Raw genomic sequence first — 23,319 nt, 5'->3', positions numbered from 1 at the left:
TGTCAAATATTGTTAAAATTGAAACATGAATTGTATGGAATTGTGTAATAATTCTACTCAATATTTTCTCTCCGAAAGAAGATAATCAGGAAAAGTGACTCAGGTAAGAAAGATTGTTGTCATTATGGGACTTATTCCTTTCCAGTGGGCAATATTTTACTCAAGATGGAAAGAAAAAGAAGGTATAGAGGTCCAGTTCAAGAAAGAGAAGGAGCGACGTTGTTCAAAAAGGACAGTTTATAGAGTATCCTAAATTATAAATTCTAAAGAACAAAGATAAGTGTCTATATGCAATTTGTGTCTGCCTTGTACTAGCTTTTGATGCTAATGAGGAACATCATTATTGTGGTTTAAAGAATATTGTGATTTAAAGAAAACACCCTATAATTTTATTTGTTTTCTTTCAAATTCATTCCAGAAACTTTTGTGGAACCAACCTGTTAAGTTTGTTCTCAGGACAAATCATTTTGGTTAAAGAGTAACCCCATGTGGGTTTGTATCTTTGAGTTTTGAATCTACCATTAGATTATACTTCTTCTTTTTCTTCATCACTTCCCATTCCCACACACAAACACCCGGAGTCTCTGAGGCTGCCAGTAATTCCTTCTCTCTTAAGGTTTATCAACGTACAAAGGGAAAACACCTAGTTAGAGTAAATAAATTAATAGAGTATATTGGCTAGAAAATTAATTCATAATAGCTGGGAAATGTATGATAACAGTGTTTTGGAATGTGATTGGAGCCCTGCTTAGGGAAAAACAAAAGAAGGGTAGAGAGAAATCTGTGATCATGATAAATAGCAATTTACCCATTTCAAAGAAGTCATTTAAAAACATGCCGGAAAGATCAGTATTAAGTCACATTTTAGGGTCTGCTATGATCTAAATGTTTCTGTCCCCCTAAATTCATATGTTGAAATACTAACGCTCAAGGTGATGGTACTACAATGTGGGACCTTTGATAGGTTCCAGTTTTTGCCACTTTGGGAATAATGTCCTTATAAAAGAGACCACAGAGAGCTCCCTCCCCCCTTTCATTATGTGAGGTTGCAGTGAAAAGTTGATCCAAGCAGGCCCTCACCAGACACTGGATCTACCAGCACCTTGATCTTAGACTTCCCAGACTCCAGAACTGCAAGAAATAAATGTTTGTTGTTTATAAGCCACCAGTTTATGGTACTTTGTTGTAGCAGCCTGCATGGACTAAGACAGGACCTTAACTAGAGATATTGGAAGTATCACAAACAGAGCACCAATTATTAATAAATTATAAATTGTATTAATTGGATAGGTACTATGAACACAAGAGGCACTAAAGAAATGGGACAAAAGTGCTTGTGAAAAATAGCAATATCAAGAAATAAAGAATGTCAAAATTGGAAGATGAAGTCTAATATATTTGGAAGCAAGTTCATTTTAAAACCCCTATATTTAATTCCATTCCATTAATAATGCAGCACATCTGGGAAGAAGCATTTGGAAGAGAATAGTATTTAAAGAGATTTAAATATGATCATGATTAAACCCCAAAAGTAGATATGATTTTGCAGTGTGAGCTGGGCTGCAGACTCTGCCATTCATTGTCATATGGAAGGTGCAAACTATTTTTTTGAGTGTTCTAGAGTGACAGTTGCTCTTATGAGGACCTTGGTCAAAAATTGAAGTGAATTGGAACAGTGTCCAATAAAACTATTGATAGATACACTGAAGAACAAGGCAAATAAATATAAAATAAAACATGATTGCTCATGAATAAGATGACCCTTTAAAACTTATCAATTCAGTTTAAGGTGTTGTGCTAGGCATTGCAGTTATAAAGATCAACAATAGTAAAGGCAGGATAAATAAGTTACAGTTATTTCCCATACAGAGATTAAAATTTAGTGAGTAAAACAGGTATTTACACAAAGCAGTACAAGTGTGTGTGTGTGTGTGTGTGTGTGTGTGTGTATAGCATTCTGTGGAGGTACAGAGTAGGAAGGTATTCAATAATTCTAGGGAAATATTAGGAAAAGCAACACACAGGTGTATTTGAATAGGTCATTGACAGATAAAGAGCATTTGGAAAGGTAGGTAAGAGAGCTATAGGCAGACTGAGGAAACAGAATGGATGATGGGTGGAGGACAGACCATGCAAAAAGAGCAGGATCAAGGAAAGGTGGAGGTCTAGCTGGACCAAGGGAACAGGATAGAAATGGGCAGACACCGTCTTTGAGGGAAAATGTCATAAAAAATGGGTTCTCACAGGAAATGTCAGTTCTTTCAACAAGAGCATCACCATTCTCATAGACAAAAAAGTACACGTTAGCATGAAGGCACAGTAGACTCAGTAGAGAAGGGCACAGGTTTGGAGTGAGACGTTAGTGAATCCCAGCTCTGTAACTTTCTACCTATTGACCATAGGGAACTTAATTAGACTTTCTGAGCTAAGTTTTGTTTCTTCTAAAAATTGAGAAAATAATTCCTACTTCTTAGGTGATGTTGCAGCCATGTTTTAGTGAAGTGACATATATGAATCTTTTGCCACATTTCTACTAACATAGTAAGTGCTCAGTCAGTACCCACGGTATTATCATCATTATTATTTTTTCTAACTACATAATAGTGGGCTTAATAAATGTTGGCTATGAAAAGTTAAGAATCTTAATTATATTTTATAATAAAATGTTGATTTCCTTATTCTTTTAAGTTTACTCCCTTGTCACAAATAAAAAACTAAGAAAAAGAGCATTTATCCTTTGAAGCTACTATGATTGCAACCACATCATGAACATATTAATAGTTGCAGCAACCCCTTAGAAATCTGGGAATATTTATCTCTTCCTCCATATTCCTACTTAAGGCCAGCAGGTGATTAGATCTTAGGAAGAATAAACATTACATAGTAAGTTTAACATCACATAGATTATTGTGAATTAGTTTCATCTTCCAAATACTAGGGTTTCATTCTTTTATAAAGGAAACGGTTGCTAATTGACATTCACTGGCCATGTTGGTGTGAATAACATTGAATTAGATGCCACGGTACATTGAAAGTACTTGAGCCTATCAGAAGTATCTTGAAAAATTAAATTTTTTTCAGTTAATAATTTAACAGGTTGAAACAACATTTAATTTTATTTTATTTTAATTTCCATGTTTAATTTCTCTTTGCTACCAGCCGTGATGTGGGTGGAAATGGAGGAAGTTCTTTCCTGATGTTTCTGTTCCTTAACTTCCATTTAATATGCCCCGTAAATGCATCCCCATCCTCTTTCAACCCATGGTTTCACTCCTCATCACTGCTCACTAGAGCTCTTCAAAAACATACTAACTGTCCTTCCTTATTTCACCTCTTTCTCCCTTGATCCATCTTGTGACATCACTATGGTGTATAACCCACCCTACCTCTCCACCTCAAGCACATTTATTGAATTCCCATAGCCTCTAGGAAATAAATTATTGACCTCCTCACCCTACATTAAAGACTATGTGTAATCCAACCAACCCAATTTTATCACTCTTCCTCAACTCCAATCAGGGTTGTCTCTGCAGTGATCATCAAATATTTCATACGTATTTTTACTCCAAGTCTTGTTTTTACCATAATTCTCTTCCCAGTGAAGAGGTCCTCCCCTATCAACTAAATCCCACCTATCCTTAGGGTCCAGCTATGTCCAAAAACCAACAGGAGTTTAGTGTTTTATAAAAGAGGCCCTGGAGTGCCCCAGACCTGAATTTGAGGTCTGGTTCCATTATCTACTTCAGTATCAATCTCAGGGAATTACTTAACTTCAATTACTTTCGTCTATAAAATGACTAAAATAATGTTACCTTCCTCATAGTGCTTCTTTGAGGGTTAAATAAGATAATGCAATTATACCAGTTTCTGGCATAAAAGGTAAGTGAATGTTTGCCATTATATATTTTTTCTTTGACCATTTCAGTACCTTTCCTAAATTTATACTTGATATAAGTTGGCTAACCAATATCATCACAAGGTAAAAAATATGCTATTTAAGAAAAAATTACAAAGACGTGCCCTAAAATATTAACAGATGACATAGTTTTGCTGAAATTATGAGTAATTTTGCTTTTTATCTAATTCTATATAACTTTAAAATTTGTGCAGTTGAAATGCTTTGTTATCATTATTGAAATAATTTTTGTTTAAAAAATATTTAAATTAAAATGACAGACAATAACGTGTTGGCATGGATGTGGAGAAATTAGAACCCTCACTCATTGCTAGTGGGAATGTAACATAGTGCAGCTACTTGGAAAACAGTTTGGCAATCTCTCAAAATGTGAAACTAAGAGTTACTGCATGACTCTTTAGTTCCACTCCTTGGTATCTATTAAAGGGAAGGGAAACGTATGTCCACACAGGAATTGTACACAAACATCTGTGGCAGCTTTATTCATTATGGCCAAAAAGTGAAAACAACTCAAATGTTCATCAACTGAAGAATAAACACATCAGATGTAATATGTCCATATGAGTAATATGTCCATATGAGTATCAGATGTAAAATGTCCATAGTACTCACATGGACATATAATGAATATGTGTCAATGTATAAATAAAGTGTCGATGCACGCTACAACATGGATGAACTTCAAAAACATTATGCTACTAGAAAGGAGCCAGACACAAATGATTGCATTTATATGAAAGTCCAGAATGGGCAAATCTATAGAGATGGATTAGGGGCTGCCTAGGGTTGGGGGTGGGCAGGGAGGAGAAGGCAGGGGAATTCGGAGTGACTGCTAAGGTTTTTTGGGCAGTGATGAAAATATTTTAACTTTAGATAGTGGTGATGGCTGCAAATATAAAATGGTTGAGCCACTTTAGAAAACAGCTTGGCAATTGCTCACAATGTTAAAGCTGGAGTTACCATGTTACCCAGCAATCTCATCCCTAGGTATCTAGTGAACACATATATCCCCTTAAGGATTTGTACACAAATGTTCACATCAGGGTTATGAATGAGAGCTGAAAAGTGGAAACAACTCACATGTCCATCAATTGATAGATGAATAAGTAAAATGTGAATATATTAAAACCTACAGAATTGTACAATTAACACTGTTGAATTTTATGATATGTAAATTATACTTCAATATAGCTGTTTTAAAAAAATGATTTAGATTTAATTTTATAAGCAATGAGAAACCGCTTAAGTTTGTAAGTGAAAAAAATTATTGAAAACAATTGCCAATAGTTATTAAGAATTATTCAAATTAAAATTTAGAAACTACATTTAAATAAATTCACATATGACTTTGAAACTATGTAACTTATTTTTGGAATTTAATAGCAATAACTACAATTTTTAGTATTAACCATGTGCCAGGGTTTGCACCAGCTACATTAGCCCTAATCATGCTGACAATACAGGAAGATAGGTAGATACATATCATTGGTACCCTTTTGCACATAAGCAAAACAGAGAAAATAAGTAACTTGGCCAAGGTCACAGAGCTAGTGAGTGGCTAGGAAGGATGTAAGCCTGGTCTTTCTGATTTTAAAACCCACATTCTTTCCAAACCTCTAAACCACCTTGCAGTGTTACCTTATTTTCCTCTCTGTCTCCTCCTGCCCCTTCTCAATTTGCCTAACTCATTACCAGGCCTCAGCTTGGATCCCTCCCCAGTCACATTTTAAATTGGATTAGAAGCTAGTCCCTGAGGCCCCTTACTTAATATTATCTCTGCTTATCGCAGAGTATATTATTTCTGTGTTTACTTGCCTTGGTCCTCCAGAGCTCCAAAGCTACAGTCTTTTGTCACTGTTAACTTCCACACGTGACACTATATTCAGTGCATGGTACATACTTGGCAAATTTTTGTTAAATGCATTAGTAAATGAATGAATGAATAAATGAATGCTGTTGATTAATTTATTATGGCAAGAAACAGAGGTGGTCAAAGACTGTATAACTAAATCACTTTAGTTATAATTTACCAAATATATATTGAGCATTTACTATGTCTAAGTCTTTATCAAGTGCTAGGAATACAAAGATGAATAAGGTCCGGTTTCTTTTCTTAAAACTCACAATATAGTCCTTTAAGATAGGCATACATTTGAGTAACATAGTATAGTATTTTAAGTTTCATGTTATTCACATTAGCAATAACAACTAGGTGCTGAGTGACTGCAGTGAAGAGAATGAATAATTATATGTGTAAGATGTTTTGATGTTTGATTTTTCTTAAGGAAATTCATAAAATGTTTAATTTTGTTATGTTCTTGGACTATCTCTCACATATTTTATTTAGGACCTTATCAAAAGTTTTTATATGCTTGAGGTCCTTACAGAGACTCAAGTACTTCCTGATGGCACTGTTGTTTCTTAGGATGTTACCAGAAAGGTCCCTACTCAAATTTAAACTATGTGAAGAAACAGATTTCCTTGTTTCTGTAAATATTTGAAGTATCATCAAAATAACCTGAGGCAGACAAGCTCTAATACTCAAGTATAATCTTCATTTCTTTCATGTCACTCTGATTTTCCTCACTTGAGATAAATGTGGTCTGACATATTGATTATCCATTCTTGGCCATGGGGGGACTTTTACTCTCATATTGATCTAAATGTTTAGTTTAGGGGAGTTTGTTTATATAGATGTCATATGATGCTTCAGAAAGGTTGTGGTTCAAAAAGACATGTAACCCCATTAAACTGAGCACTGCTGTCCTGTGACGGCTGCGTGTTCAGTGGGAATAGACCTAGTGCTCAGTCTGCCCTGGAAGGGCACCACCCTCCTCATCCATCTGCCGTGGGCATTAAGAGTTTGATGGCAAGTGCCAGGTGTCTTCAGTGGAGGTATCTCTCCTTAACAATACCTGTTGGAATATCTAACTAACTTTATTAAATTTAATAAGTGTATAATTTACACATTTTAAAATTCGTATAAGTTTACAATTCGGTGATTTTTTAGTATATTTACGGAATTGTGTAACCATCACCATAATGCAGTTTTGGAACATTTTTATTACTCTGGTGGGATCCCCTGTGCTCATTTATGGTTTATCCCCATTCCCTCCTCCAGCTCTGGGCAGCCACTCATGTACTGTCTCCCAATAGTTGTCTTTGGTGAATGTTTCATATAAGTGGAAACATATAATATGTAGTTTTTTACATCTGGCTTCTTTCAGTTAGGATGATGATTTTTCATTTTATCCATGTTATCTATATATCAGTAGTCCATTCTATTTTGTTGCTGAACAATATTCATTGTATGATGTTCCACATTTTGTTTCTCTATACACCATTTCATGGACATTTGGGTGGTTTTCACTTTTTGGCTCCTATTAGCAATGCTGCTGTGAACAGTGTGTTCAAGTCCTTGTGTTGGCACATATTTTCACTTTCCTTGAATAGATACCTAGGAATGAAACTGCTGGGTCATATTGTAACTCTAGGCTTAATTTTAAGAAACTGCCAAACTGTTTTCAAAGTAGCTGCACTATTTTATATTCCCATCAGTAATGTATGAAAGTCCTCATTTTTTCACATCCTTGCCAACATTTATTATTGTCTTTTTGATTAGAGCCTTTCTAACGGGTGTAAAATGTTAAGTCATCATGGTTTTGGTTTGTGTTTCCCTAGTGACTAATGATGTCGACTATCTTTTTATGCACCTGTTAGCCATTTGTGTATTTTTTTTGGTTAACTGTCTACTCAGATCATTTGCCTATGTCAAAACTGAATTATTTTTCTTTTGTTGAGTTGTAAAAGTTCTTTATATATTTTTCTTTATTTCAGCATATTACAGGGGTACAAATGTTTAGGTTACATATTCTTTATACATCAGATAAATGATTTGAGAATATTTTATCCCATTCTGTGGTTAAATTTAATTTTTTAGGGGGGAGCAAGGGCAACATACATAACCTAAACATCTGTACCCCCATAATATGCTGAAATTAAAAAAAATTAATTTTTTAAAGGTGTCTTTTGAAGTATATAAGTTGTTAATTTTGATTAAGTTTAATTTTTCTTTTATGGTTTCATATCATGATTTTGGTGTCATATCTAAGAAATCTTTGCATGACTTAAGTTCTCAAACATTTTTCTTATGTTTTATTCTAAAATATGTATAATTTTAGCTCTTACATTTAGGTCTCTCATCCATTTTGAGTTAATTTTTCCATAGGATGTGAGATGGGTTTAAGTTCATCTTTTTATTTATGGCTATTCAATTGTTTACACATGATTTGTTGAAAAGACAATAATTTTCCCCCACTGAATTGCCTTGACACCTCTGTTGAATATTAATTGACCATAAATATAAGAGTTTATTTCTGGACTCTCAATTCTATTCCATTGACTTATCTGTCTATCTTTATGCCAGTACTCTACAGCCTTAATACATAAGTTTTGAAAGTTGATGGAAACTTTTAACCTGGGAGATTACTTGAAAATGACTGAATCTACCCTGTATTTAAATAAAAGTCATACCATTAATACATATTGCAAGAAATAATTAAATATAAGTGGATGAGGAAAATATAAGAAAAACGAGAGTAGAAAAAAATAAAGCGAACAGGACTACAATATCCATACCATATATGTCTTCTACATTGCTAGTTGTGAGATTATTGTGACTCTAAGTTTTCCAATAATCAAGAATGAAATGGGAACATATATATGAAGTGTGTTTAATAAAATAATACAATTCGATTTTTTAGTAAAAACACAATTATTTTTAGGTTTTGGACTAGAGGGAATTTTATCCTGTGTATGTTCACAAAAAGGAGATTGTATTAACGCAATAAACAGCATACTCATCAGAACCCTTGCTTTCAGTAAAGCAGACAGTTTCGGATTTTTCTTATTATGTTCTGCAATATAGACCAACTGCAATTAGTAAATTCAAGTCCTTGCAGAGAGGTCAGATAAAGAAGATTTGACCTGATTTGGTCAATCCTGGGACAGATATTTAACTACTATGTCTTTCTTCTGTAAATATTGTTTCTTTCGACCAAACTTTTTGACATATAGGTTAGCAAAGAATTCAGAGATTTACTTCCGAGAAGAATTTAAAGTGTAGTGACATTGTGTTGTAAGTTAAGATCAAAACTCTCTATTTTAATAATACACTTGGGCAAGGAGTTGGATTAATGTGTTTTTGTGAAAGGGGAGAAGCATGATGAGGATGTTTAACTCATCAGGGTAATTGACCCTATTCCCCTCTGCAGAGATGGGGTGAGAGAAAACCTGTTCCTCCAAGGCAGGGCCAAATTAACCTCAAGCATAAATTCCCTGAATTTTGCGTATATAGAGGTTGCAAACCTAGCCATACTTCTCTCTTTCCCTCTAAAATTAAGAGAGATAATATGGATGATTATTATTAATATCAATCTACATTATTTAGATATGGATGATGACATAATATGAAAGAATATTTAAATGTTTATCTTAAAAGTTAGGTCCCATTAAGTTAACTAATATTAAAATTCTAACCAAAAATATAAACATATCAGGGATCTTAACTTGATAACACTGTTTCATTACATTCCCAAAGAGGACTGTTGATTGCTGGGAGGTGTGAATCTCCCAGGTATAAAGAAGGTATAACCTTATTGTGCTCCTTAACACCAGGTGAAGTCACTGTTCCTGCTGGTGCTGCTTACCTTGCGTCTGAAAAATCAAGGTTGTTAGGAGAAAAATAGTTCTAGAAGTGGGTAGATTCTTTTCTTGATTGACTGGTGAATAAGTAAATGGAGGGTATTATCAGGCACTGTGTCTGGGGATGGTATTGTCAGACCATGAACTAGGCCAGCTTGAGAGCCAGTCTACCTGTCAGGAAAGAGCTAGGAAAGATGCCTTTTGCTGAGCTTGGGTAGAATGTACTATCACCATGTTGTGTAAAACCAGAGCAGGAGTCATCCATCACGGGGTAACATCTAAACTTGACCAGGTTATGTGAAAAGATCTGAGAAAAGTGCAAAAAAACATGCTTTTACAAGTATGGCCTAGGCTTTGATGATTAATTAAATCACTCTTGAGAAATAATAATCTTCCAGTAATTCTACTCTGCTCGCATTTGAGAAGCTGAACTCAGTTACTTCTAAGTATATCAAGAATTTTTCTGGAGTACATAAACCAGGCTTTGTGCCTCCTCTTCTCTTTTGGTTCCAATTTATTGGGCAGGACTGTGTTGTCCAATCTGTATTCTGTCAAAATGATAAAGTTTTTCTGCTGAGGAGGAGTGAGAAGGAACAATCTAGAAATAAATTCATTTGAAGTAGGCTGATGGTCAACATTGCCAGAAGCCTGGCTCTCAGTTGAGCCTCCTCTAATGAGTGGCTATCAGCAGTTTCATAATCACCTGTCTCTTCACTAAGATTAGGCCAAGGCATAGAAAACCTTCTTTAGGAATAATCTTCTCTTTGCAATCCTATCCTAAGTGTGCTTTGAGCACAGTTTCCCCACATCCGTGGCTTATGTATGCTTGAGGTTATGGATTTTAAAATGTACCCCTGGAGGTGTAAGGAAGTGATTCTCAAAAGACGGTCCCTGGACCAGCAACATCAGTGGCACCTATGAAACTTGAATAGAAATGGAGTCTCAAATGGTAGTTCCATTTGTAGCTCTTTTAGGTATCTCTATATTACTTTCCACAGAGGTTGTACTAGTTTGCAGTCCCACCAGCAGTATATGAGTGTTGCTATCTCTTTGCATCCATGCCAACATTTATTGTTTTGCTCCAGCAATCCTGTTACTAGGCATCAACCCAAAAGAACAAAAGACGCTCTATAAAAAATATATTGGCACTAGAATGTTTATAGCAGCACAATTCACAATTGCAAAGATGTGGAATAAACCCAAGTGGTCATCAATACATGAGTGGATTAATAAAATGTGGTATATGTATACCATGGAGTTCTACTCAGCTTCAAAAAACAGTGGTGATCTAGCACCTCTTGTATTATCCTGGATAGAGCTGGAGCCCATTCTACTAAATGAAGTACCACAAGAATGGAAAAAACAAGCACCACATGTACTCACCATCAAATTGGTATTAACTGATCAACACTTAAGTGCACACATAGTAATAACATTCATCGGGTTTCGGACAGATGGGAGCGGGGAGAAGGGGATGGGTAAATTCACACCTAATGGATGCGGTGCTCACCGCCTGGGGGATGGACATGCTTGAAGCTCTGACTTGGTGGGGCAAAGGCAATATACGTAACCTAAGCATTTGTACCCCTGTAATATGCTCAAATAAAAAAAATAAATTAAACTAAAAAAATTAAAAAGAAAGAAATGTAGTCTCAGGCTCCATCCAAGATCCAATAAATCTGGAGCTCTGAGAGCGACCCCTTGCATTTTTAACAAGCCCTTCAGATGATTCAGATGTACTAATGTTGAAGAAACACCTTTGTAAAGCATCAGGAGTGTCTCTGTTTTAGTAAACATATTGATCTTTGTGTACAAAAAGACTTAAAACCCTGGAATAGGATCATGCTGTGGATTTATGATGTCTTCCAGGTTTAGATTTTGTGCCATTGCAAAGTCTGGGGCAGAAAATCAGTAAATATACAGTCAAAATGAATAGCACCATCAATCAACTGAATCTAATTGATGTTTTTAGAACACTTCATTCAACATCATGATACACATTTTTCTCAAACACAAATGGAGCATTCACCAAGATAGATCACATTTGGGGCCATAAAACACACCTTAATAAATTTAAAAGATACAAACTATGCTTTCACACCATGATGGAAGTAAACTAGAAATCAATTATAGAAATCAATAATAGAAGGATATCTGAATAAATATTAGGGGATTAAACAGCACACTTCTAAAGAACACATGAATCAAAAAGAAATCTCAAGAGAATTTCTTTTAATTTCAAACTAAAATAAAATAAAAAATACAACTTACTAAAAGTTGTAGGATGCAGTGAAAGCAGTGCTTAGAGGGAAATTTATAGTGTTGAATGCATATATTAGAAAGAAAAAAGATCTAAAATCAATAAGCTAAGTAAGCTTCTACCTTAGAAAACTCGAAAAATAAGAGCAAATTAAATCCAAAGTAAACAAAAGAAAAGAAATAATAAAATCGGAACAGAAATCAATAACATTTAAAGCAGGAAAATTATAGAGAAAATCAATGTAACCAAAGCCCATTCATTGAAAAGATCAATAAAATTGATAATCCTCTACCCAGACTTACCAAGAAAAAAAGAAAGAAGACACAAATTGCTAAAATCAGAAATTAAAGAAGAGCCACTGCTGCTGATTCCATGGACATTAAAAGGATAATAAGGGAACACTATGAACAATTCTATGCCCACAAATTCAATTACTTATGAAATGGACCAATTCCTTGAAAAAAACAATCAATCAAAACTTACACAAGGAGAAATAGATATCTGAGAAGACCTACATCTATTAACTAAATTGAACTAATAATTCATAAATTTCCAAAACAGAAAGCATCAAGACTAGAGGGTTTCACTAATGAATTCTATCAAATATTTAAGAAATAAACGATATCTACAATCTTTTAGAGAAAACAGACCTAGAGAGACCACTACTTCTTAACTCATTCTATAAGCCAAAACTTTCATACCAAAACCAGGAAAACACATTCCAGGAATGGAAAACTACAGGCCAGTATTTCTCATGAACACAGATGCAAAAATCCTAAACAACAACAACAAAAATAGTGGACTGTGGGAGATTTTAAAGCATTTTAGTGCACATGCCATTGGAGTTCCTGAAGTAGAGGGAGGACAGAAAAATATTTGATAAATTAATGATCAGAAATATTCCAAATTTGATGAAAACCATATACTCACATATCCAAGAAGCTCAACAAACTTGAAGCACAAGAAACATAAAGAAAATACCATTGCAGCAGATCATAATTAAGTTGCTAACCAAAGATAGTAAAAGGAAAATATTAAAAGCAGCAGCATTAAAAGATACATTACAAACAGAATGAAAAAGATCAGGATGATAGCATATCTCTTCCTGGAAAAGACAACGGAGCAACATTTTCAATGTACGGCTAGAAGAAAAAATTGTCAACCTAGAATTCTATAACCAGAAAAAAATCCTTAAAAAACAAAAGTGAAATAAATGAAGATTTTTTTAGTCATAAAAATGTTGAAAGAATTATCACCCAAAAACCTTGCTATGAAAAATGTTCAAGTAAGTCCTTCAGACAAAAGAAAAATGATACCAGATAGAAATATGCATCTATACAATGCAGCGATGAACACTGGAAATGATAACTACATGAATAAATATGTGCTACTTTTTCCTATTATTTAAATCAATCTAAAAGGTAATTGACTATTTAAACAAAAATAATAATGTAAGATGGGGTTTATAACATAAATATAAACAAAATGTATGACAATAGTACTAAGGTTGGGAGAGGAGAAATGGAAGTATATTGTCCTAAGATACTTATGTCATAAGTAAATTGTTATAATACCACCCAAAGGTGGACTCATCAGTCAAAGACGTATACTTTAAACCATAGTGTAACCACTAAAATAATAAAACAGTTATGACAAGTAAGCCAACAAAGTAGATAAAACTGAAATCATAAAAGCAAACTCACTTCATCCAGAGGGTGCTGAAAAAGAGAAAAGGAAAGAACAGGTGGGACAAGAGGAAAACAATAGCAAGACAATCATTTTAAACATCACCATAGTAATAATTACATTAGACGTAAAAGGTTTAAATAATCCAATTTTTAATTGGCTGATTGTCAGACTGAATAAAAAAGTCAGATACAATGCATGCTACCTACAAAGAATACAAATTGAAAATAGACACAAATAGGTTGAAAGTCAAGTATTAATAGTTGTAGGGAGGTTTAGCATTAGCATATGTATACATATAGTGCTTAGTAGTGTGTTCAATATTCAGTGGATTCTTTTTAAAAAAGAGTTCTTAATAGGTTTCCTGCTGTTTAGTTGGGCAAACTTCATATGGCTTATGCGATAATTGAGTATCTCTTACTATGTCCAACATCTTCAGTATGCTGGGCTCACTTAAGAGCATCAATTCTTCCTTTGTAACAATTAAAGAGTAAAGTATTTTGGTTTATTGCCTAGCAGGTGGGTTATTTGGATTTGAATTCACGCAACAGTGTAGGTAGCTTAAAGGTGTGAATGGGAATAATTTTCTCTAATATACTAACAGGTTTATCTGAGGATTGATCTGAAGGAGTTAACAAGGTGATCAGAACAGCTGGCTACAATTTGGTTTAAAAGCTGATGCGTTAGCCTAGAATGTTCAGGATGGTTCTTTAGCAGTTAGCAAGGCAAAGGCAGGCATTTCTTATACAATCCTTCACCCCAATCAAAACTCTGTAGTCCCATCAGTCTCAGTTCTCACAAGACTAAGAAAAACAGAGGAGGAAGAAGATTCAAAACACATACTTAATGGTCTTGATATCTGGCTTTAAAAAAGTGATTATAAAGTTAATGAATGGTGATTGAGTTTTCAAAAGAAACTTGAATAGTATTATGAATTCTACAAATTTTGACATTCCCAATATGTGTCTAGAAATTAATATAGGATTTTTGAGGGTAATTCTCATATTCTTTTTGGTGGGCTCTAAAATCATTATACATCTAATCGTTGAACTACTTTGGCATCTTCAAATTTTCAATATTTTTGCCCATTACAAAAGATGCAAAAAAGAAAATAACCATAACAAATCTATACTTAAATCTATATTTGATATCAGAGAGTTCTCTTTGCTGTATTTTACTGGACTTCTTATAGAGGTCTTGAGAGGAAATTTAATTGTTTCATTATAAATTTTTTGTGTGTGTGTGCGTATGTATTCGTGTTTATCGACTGCTGCATTACCACACTTCATTTTCATTCTGTCTTCCTTCTTATATGACTCTCCCTTTGTTTTATTTGATATTTTGGTGGGATTCTTTTTTATCTTGCAAACTGCTGTGTTATTAAACCTAGATATGAGTGAGTGTGCAGTCCTTTGTGTCTATTTCTCAGTAAGGAAAATGCTTTTAGTTTGTTTTTTCAATTGTGCAAGATCACATCAAGTCATTTACCCATTTTCTTTCCCAGGGCTGACTGAGGTGGTTGACAGGACTAAGAGCTCAGATGATGGCTCTTGTATAGAACAAAAGTGATACACAATGACTAAACATGTAACCTTCCTCTTACTGGTCCCTATGTCTAATTATTGTCGTCAAATTCAGAGTTAGAGATTAAGTTGTCATTGTTCTTAGTATGCCTTGGCATGAAGAGGTAAAAGGCTCATATTACAGAAACCTTCCTCAAACCAAAATGTGCAGTCTCAGATCTTGTATTTTCCCAAACATGGATTCTGCTCTCTTACCGTATTCCAGACTTGCCCCTCACACTTTTCTAATTGCTGCTATAATTGGTGACTTCAGACAAACTCAGAACATATCCATACTTAATGTTAAGAAGCAGATTAACAGATGTTAGGGAGAGCCACCTTATTGACAATTGCTTTGTGAAGAATAAAAGAGTATTTAAAAAGACAATGCTTCATAGAGGAAAACAGGGCAAATATTTAAAGAAAGCATATGCTTCTCTTGTGGAAACCTATATAGTTTCCCATATGAAAGCCATATTTTCAAAATCTTTCCTTTATAATGAGCACCTTAAACAGAGGTTCCTATTCTTGTGTACGTGGATGTTCTTCAGGGGTAAGACTACCTAAAGTGTGTACAATTTGTGCATGTGTGTGCATGCTTGCATTTTTCTAAATGATGCCTCCATAGTTCTAACCATATTTTTAAAAGATCAATATATCAAACACCCATTGTGTGCCCCTCCAAATCTCCTCAGCCCTCCCTTGTACCCCACCACTGCCCTAGTCATCATCTCTGCGTGTGTTTTGACCAGTTTTTTGCTTGTGCAACCTGAAAGCACTTCACCACCTTAGACCACACCTCTATGCCTTCATCCTTCCTTGGGCCTTCCCTGCCACCATCAGTACCCATTTGACATTCAGACCCATGAGCCGTTGCTGACCAGTAGGTGCCAGGGACCAATAAATGATGCTTCCTTGTTTTATCTCCAAAGGAAAAAGTCTGACTTCCATTTCATAATGCTCCTTGGAAGTTCCCTTAGGCCTCTTGCAGTGAGGAGAGGCACCAACTGTGCCCAGACTCCTGACCCACGGAAACTAAGAGATAATAAATGTGTGTTGTTTTAAGCCGTTAAATTTAAGGCAATTTGTTATACAGCAATAGAAAATTAATAAATAGCACTTGTCACATAATTTTGGTTTACATTAATGCTTCCCTGCTAGAGAAAACATTCCTAAAGGGCAGTGACTATGTTCTTTCCATCTTGGTTTCACCAATATCTAGCGAAATGCTTTGTATAAAGTAAATATTTAATAAACCCTTGTTGAGTAAATGACTGATGATCAACATGCTGAAAATGAAAATTATAAAGATAACCTTTTAGACATTTGTAGTGCCCTCCAATATTAGCTCTTTGAAATTTCGAATCTCAGCCATGTCTTGGGAAAATGTATAAAGTCCTTTTAGTTTCCAAAATTCTTTCATGTATATAACTTTGAGCTCTGCTCATATTACCCATAAAAACGAAGGTGCTATGTCAATGGGGGCCTTGACAATTTCGAGAAACATCCCCGGGCCATGCTTTACTTCTATAGTATCACTCACCAAAATTAATGGAGCAGATCTTCGCAGAAATCCTACAGTCTGGTGTGACCTTGCCAAATTAGTGTCAGGTACTTAGGATGGAAAACTAAAGGAAATTTAAATCTTGAACATAATTTCTTAGTCTTAAAAAAGGGAGAAAACAGCATATACAAAAAGGAATAAAACAGCATATAGTCCACCATATTAAATTTTCCAGATATTAATGTTTAATGCTTAATCTCTTTGTATAGCTCAGAAACCATTGAGAGAATTAATATTTCTAATGTACCTAAAGTGCTTTGATTAAAATATCAGAAAAATACAAAAATATGAACCTCTAATAAGATGACAGAACTGTCTAAAAAATGAGGAACATTAAATAAGAATATTCATCCAGTGAAAGTATAGAAATTTTTTAAAAATAGTATAAATATGATTTTATGAGGGCAGACTTTTTATTTTTAAAGTCATTTATCAAAATTTGTTGCTAGGAATTAGTTGAATTTTAAGGCATCTTTTTTTTTTTTTTAAGGCATCCTTTTAATAAATACAATGAGTTCATACTCAGAAACTATACCCTTGGATATAGCAAGTTCCATATTTGCTCTTTTCTTAATTTTAATAAATATATTTGAAATTACTCTTTGATGCATTAATGTGGCTATGATTTCAGAATTACCTACTTATAAAATAACTATCTTATCTGTTTTGAAAGCGTGTCATTTTTGTTGTGCTGAAGCCTCAAACCCCTGGGCTTAAATGCAATACTGAGATCAGAGGTAAAATTCTCAAAAGAAAAAACAAAAGCTATTTTGTAAGTGAGAGGTAAAAAGTTATTACAGGCTAACCCTTTCTCATGTCAATTTCTTAAATGTGAAAAATATCCAATGAACCCATTAAATACATTTTGACAGAGTAACAGCAGGAGGCTTGTTGACCTTTGACCTCATATTGATTTCCCCTTCAGTCATTTTCCTTGGTGATTTCCACTTTTCCTGCATATATTTTGCCTCCCAGTCCACTCTCCTCCACATGCCACTTCTGTAATCACGTTCGATGGAAACCCACACGAAGCCTGGAGCTGCACCGACACTTTGGGAGGACCTTGAAAATAAAGCAGCCACATTACTCATGTCTATCAATAAGTTCCTCGATTGGCAAGTGTCTTTATGAAACACAGACATTCTTGCCATCTCAATAATGCAGCTGAGAAGATAAGCACTTGGGTAAGTCAAATGGTCATTAATTATTATTTATTCATATGCTCATCAATTCCACCAGCATTGATTAATGGGCCAATCTAGGCATGACACCAAAATGGAGACCCAAGGAATGGGAAAGGAAGGGCAGGGTAATCCTCTTTCAATATAGTTGTAGAAAAATTATATATATATGGGAGAACCAGGGAAAAAAGATCTCCTGGTGAGAAATAAGCAATCAGGATGGCATTTACAGGTGGTGGGTCATTGAAATTAAGTGGAGAATCTGTGTGAACTAACTTAATCATGAAGGAGTCAGCAAGCAAACTAGCAGGGTTTAGAGCTGTTCTGATTTTGCTTTTTGAAAAGCATTATGATGTGTCACATCCACTGCCAGTAAGGAATAAATAGTCAGGGGATATCAGCAGTAGGTGTTACTACTCAGACCCAGCTGCAACTGAAGCTTTGGCGAAAGGCAGAGGTGGTGGGAGTGGGGAGGAGAGTCCCTGTAAGTTGTAGAAGTACTTTAAAATAATCTCTATCTGTTATTTGAAAGGTAGAGTAAATCTCCAAAAGGACCATTAGTCAAAATTAAATATTTGGGACCTTATGGAAATCATGTTAAAATTTTGCACCCCTGTTAGTTTTTGTGTGTTATGTTGTGTTTGCAGTTGTGGGCACTTGAGTGCCTCCAACTTGTGGCTGTCTTCCTCTGGTTTCCTTCATGCACGGTTTTAAAACAAGGCTCACCAGCCTCCCTGCAACCCTCCAAAAAAAGCAAAATTGCTCCGCATAGCGTTCATAAGCACTACATGTTTGGTTGAAGATTTCTTATGGAGAAGGAAGCACATGTTTACATCAGGAAGTGACTGATACAAATTCTGAAGCATTCACATTTTTCCTCATACGCCTCTTAGACTACCAGCTACAGGGCTTCTTCTTCTCCCTTCCTTTCATTTGGGCAGTGTCCATGGCTTCCTTACATCTGCTTCCTGGCTCATGGGTCTTCTCCCTGCTTCTTTATTCTCTCTGTCCTCTTTCTGTGTGATCTACCTCAGCCCTGACTCAACTCTAGGCTGTCATACCAACCTGCCTTACCTGCTGTCAAATAAAGAACTCTCCAGTCATCAGGATACACCTACTGTCTAAGTCAATGGGAGATTCTACATTAAGGATAATCTCACCCAAATATTTTCCTGTTATATAAAGTTTGGAATCATGGAGAGACAGAAATAATTTTGCCTTAATACAGGAAAAATTGGATGGAACATATTCTTTTTTTTTTTGTACTTTGAATCAGTTCCTTTTCCCATTTGTTCAACAAACACACCAAAATTTCCCTCCACAGACCCCTGCTATGAACTGAATGTTTCTGTCTTCCCCAAATTCATATGTTGAAGCCCTAATCCCTAATGTAACTCTATTTGGAGATAGCGCCTGTGAGGGGGTGATGAAGGTTAATGAGGTCATAAGGTGAGGCCATAATCTGACAGGGCTCGAGTCCTTATAAGAAGAGACAGAGACACCAGAGCTCTCTGTCTACCAGTAAGAAAGTGGGCATCTGCAAGAGACCCCTCACCACAAACCAAATTGGCTGGCACTATGATCACGGGCTTCCAGCCTCTGGAACTGTGAGAAAATAAAATTTCTGTTGATGAAGCCACCCAATTTAAGATATTTTGTTATGGCAGCCTGAGAAGACTAATATTAATACAATCCTGTACTCCACGATCTCCCCATTCACTCTTAGCAGATAATCTTGCTTTTAGCTTCACTGAGAAAATTGTGATCCTTAAGTATTAACGCCTTTGACTTCCTCCTATACTGTCTACAAATATCTTCACTTCCACCTATTCTTTGCTGCTGTCCCCATCTCAGTGGAAGAATTAACAGTGTGCCCGTTCAAGGCACATTGCCACACTTTGTACCGAGATTCATTCCCTCTTACCTTGGAGCACCTAGGACTCCCCTGCTGAAAGCCCTCCCATGGCTGCCCATTGCTCCTTAAATAAAATTCAAATTTGTCACTGTGGGCTGTGAGGCACTATGACTTGACTCTTAAACCATCTCTCTAACCTCATCCCCTTCCACAGTGGAGGTCCTGGATCACTGAGGCTTCTTTCTGTTTTCCAGTCACATGAAGCTCAAGCCCACCCTAGATGCACACACTGGTTATTCATCCTATCTGAAATGCTCTTCCCCAGAGCATTCCATGGCTAGCTCCTTGTTTTCATTCAAGTCTCAGCTCAAATTTTGCTCTCTAAGAAGAATAACCAATGCAAGCCCCCCCACAATAAGAAAAAAAAAGACCTTCCATGCTCATCATATCAATATCTGAATTATAATACCTTAACATGCGTATTCTCCTTGTTTATTTTCTGTCTTTACCCAATAGTGTGTAAACTCCATGAGAACAGGGATTTTGTCTATTATTTTACTTCTATGTCCTCATTTCTTAAGGCAATGCCTGATTCCACTGTCATTTCGAAAATTGTTGTTGAATACACTATCGTCTTCCTCCCATATTCCCAGCTGATCATCCCGTAGTTATTTTTTTCTAAGCATAAAAACATGCTTCATATTTCCCATTGTCAAAGTAAAAACTCCCATCTGACCATACATCTCCCATTAGTTGCCTGTCTATTTTCTTCACTTCAGAGTCATGCTTCCTTAAAGAGGACCCCGAACCCATCTATCCCTACCTTCCCTATACCCTTTCACACTTCATCCCACTATAATCCGATTTTGCTATCTACCCACCACCCCAATATCTTTTACTAAGATAGTAAGTGACCACCAGATGGCCACGTCCAATAGAGTATGTTCTCTCCTCATCTTACTTGACCATCTGTGCCATTTGGTATGGGTGATTATCCCCTTTTTCCTGAGACTCTCTCCTTCTTCAACTTTAATGAAACCAAATTCTCCTAGTATTTCTTCTTTAAATTTATCCTTATTGATTTTGTTCTTTTCCTATGGGGGTTTGCCTTCCTCCATCCTTTTTAGAGGATGCAATTCTAGTGCCCAAAAGACCCAACAGGAAATGTACAGGTGTGAAGGGTCTGCAGGTAATTAACAGGAGTGGCGGGGATTGTGAGAGAGTGCAGAGTGCTCTCTGTCCCTTCCAGAAGGCATTCAAATCCGAGTTTTTAGAAATGCTGCACTTGCCAGATGAACTGTATCTATGGGCAAATAAAGACTACTTATCTGTAGCCTGTGCATTAAATGTTGGTATTCCTTGGGACTCTTCCTTGGGCTCTTCTTTCTATTACTTGTACTTTAATTTGGTAGCCTCACCCACAACTACATTTTCTACTACCACTGAGACTTTGCTGATTCCAGAGTCCCTATTTTGCCAGTTCTATATAGTATGGGGATTAGGACACAGGTACAGGGGCAGAAAGATTTGAATCTGTGTCCCTTCTCAGCCATATACCAGCTCTATGGCCTTGGGCAAAGAACTTCCCTCTTTGAGCCTCAGTTTCCTTATATGTAAAATGAAAATGACAATAGATATTCTTACAAGTCTTTTGAAGATGAAGTTGATGTGTGTAAAATGCTTGGCACGGCATCTAGCCATTAAATGCTCAGTGAAAGTTAGCTCTTTGGTTGAACATCTTTATGGAGAAGGCCAACAACATTTCAAGTCAGAATTCATCATCTTTTTTACACCGAGTGATCCTCGTGTTACATGCACCACCATCTGTGCAGGTGTCCAGGCTGGAAGCCAGGAATCAGTCTAGAAATCCTTTACCCCTCTGTCCCACCCTCACACACTATAACCCAATCCACTCCGACATTTGTCTCCAGATTTGGTATGTTTTACAGCTAATTGAGTCCATACCCTTTCCTTTAATTCTACCATAGTCTTTTTGTTTTTTTCTAGCTTTATTGAGGTATAATTGACAAATAAAAATTGTATACATTTACTGTGTACAACATGTTTTGATATATGTGTACATTGTGAAATGATTACCATAATCAAGCTAATTAACATATCCATCAATTCATATAGTTATCCTTTTTGTGCATTTGTGATAAGAGCATTTAAGATCTACTCCTTTAGCAATTTTCAAGTATACAATACGTTATTATTTAATATAATCACATATGCTTACAAGAGATCTCCAGAATTTAGTCATCCTTTCTAACTGGAACTTTGTACTCTTTGGGCAGCATCTCCCTATCCCTTCCCTCTAGCCCCCAGAAACCACTATTCTACTCTCTATTTCTGTGAGTTTGACTTTTTCAGATTGCACACATTAGTGATATCATGCTGTATTTATCTTTTTCTGACTGGCTTATTTCCAGTAGCATAATGTTCTCCAGGTTCATATTATACATATTGTAGCCAATGACAAGATTTCCTTCTATTTTTAAGGCCAAATAATATTGCATTAGATAGATAGATAGATACATTTTCTTGATCCATTCATCTGTTGATGGACACTTAGGTTGATTCTATATCTTGGCTATTGTGAATAATGCAATGAACATGGGAATGCAGATATTTATCTTTTCAGCATACTAATATCATTGCCATTGGTTATGTATATCCCCAGTATGATATTGTTGGATCATATGGTAGTGCTATTTTTAATTTTTTGAGGAAACTCCATGCTATTTTCCATAATGGCTATACTAATTTACATTCTCACCGACAGTATGCAAGAGTTTCCTTTTCTCCACATCCTCAGTGGCACTTTTTTTTTTTAGAGTCTTTTAATTTTTTTTCTTATTTTATTTTATTTATTTTTTTTTTATTTCAGCATATTATGGGGGTACAGATGTTTAGGTTACGTATGTTGCCCTTGCCCCCCCACCCCCGCAAGTCCGAGTTTCAAATATGTCCATCCTTCGGGTGGTGCACATTGCACTCTTTGTGTATGCACTTTTTATTTTTGTCCTTTCAATTTAGCCATTCTAACAGCTGTGAGATCTTATCTTGTGGTTTGAGTTTGCATTTTCCTGATGACTACTGTTGTTGAGCACTTTTTCAGTATAGTCATGTGCCACATAACAATGTTTCAGTCAACAATGGACTGCTTATGACAGTGGTCCCATGAGATTATAATGGAGCTGAAAAATTCCTATTGCCTGTGACTCATAGCTGTCATCATAGCGCGGCTCATTATTCACGTGTTTGTGGTGATGTTGGCATAAACAAACCTACTGCAATGCTAGTCATATATAAGTATAGCACATTCAATTATGTAAACTACTTAATATTTAATAATGATAATAAATGACTGTTACTGGTTTATGTATTTATTATACTATGCTTTTATTGTTATTTTAGAGTGTATACTTTCTACTTATAAAAAAAAGTTAAGGCCGGGCGCGGTGGCTCACGCCTGTAATCCTAGCTCTCTAGAAGGCTGAGGCAGGCGGATTATTTGAGCTCAGGAGTTCGAAACCAGCCTGAGCAAGAGCGAGACCCCATCTCTACTAAAAATAGAAAGAAATTAATC

Source organism: Propithecus coquereli, unplaced genomic scaffold, assembly GCF_000956105.1.
Source record: "Propithecus coquereli isolate 6110/MARCELLA unplaced genomic scaffold, Pcoq_1.0 Scaffold123, whole genome shotgun sequence".
Taxonomy (NCBI): Eukaryota; Metazoa; Chordata; class Mammalia; order Primates; family Indriidae; genus Propithecus; species Propithecus coquereli.
This window is presented reverse-complemented; position numbering follows the sequence as displayed.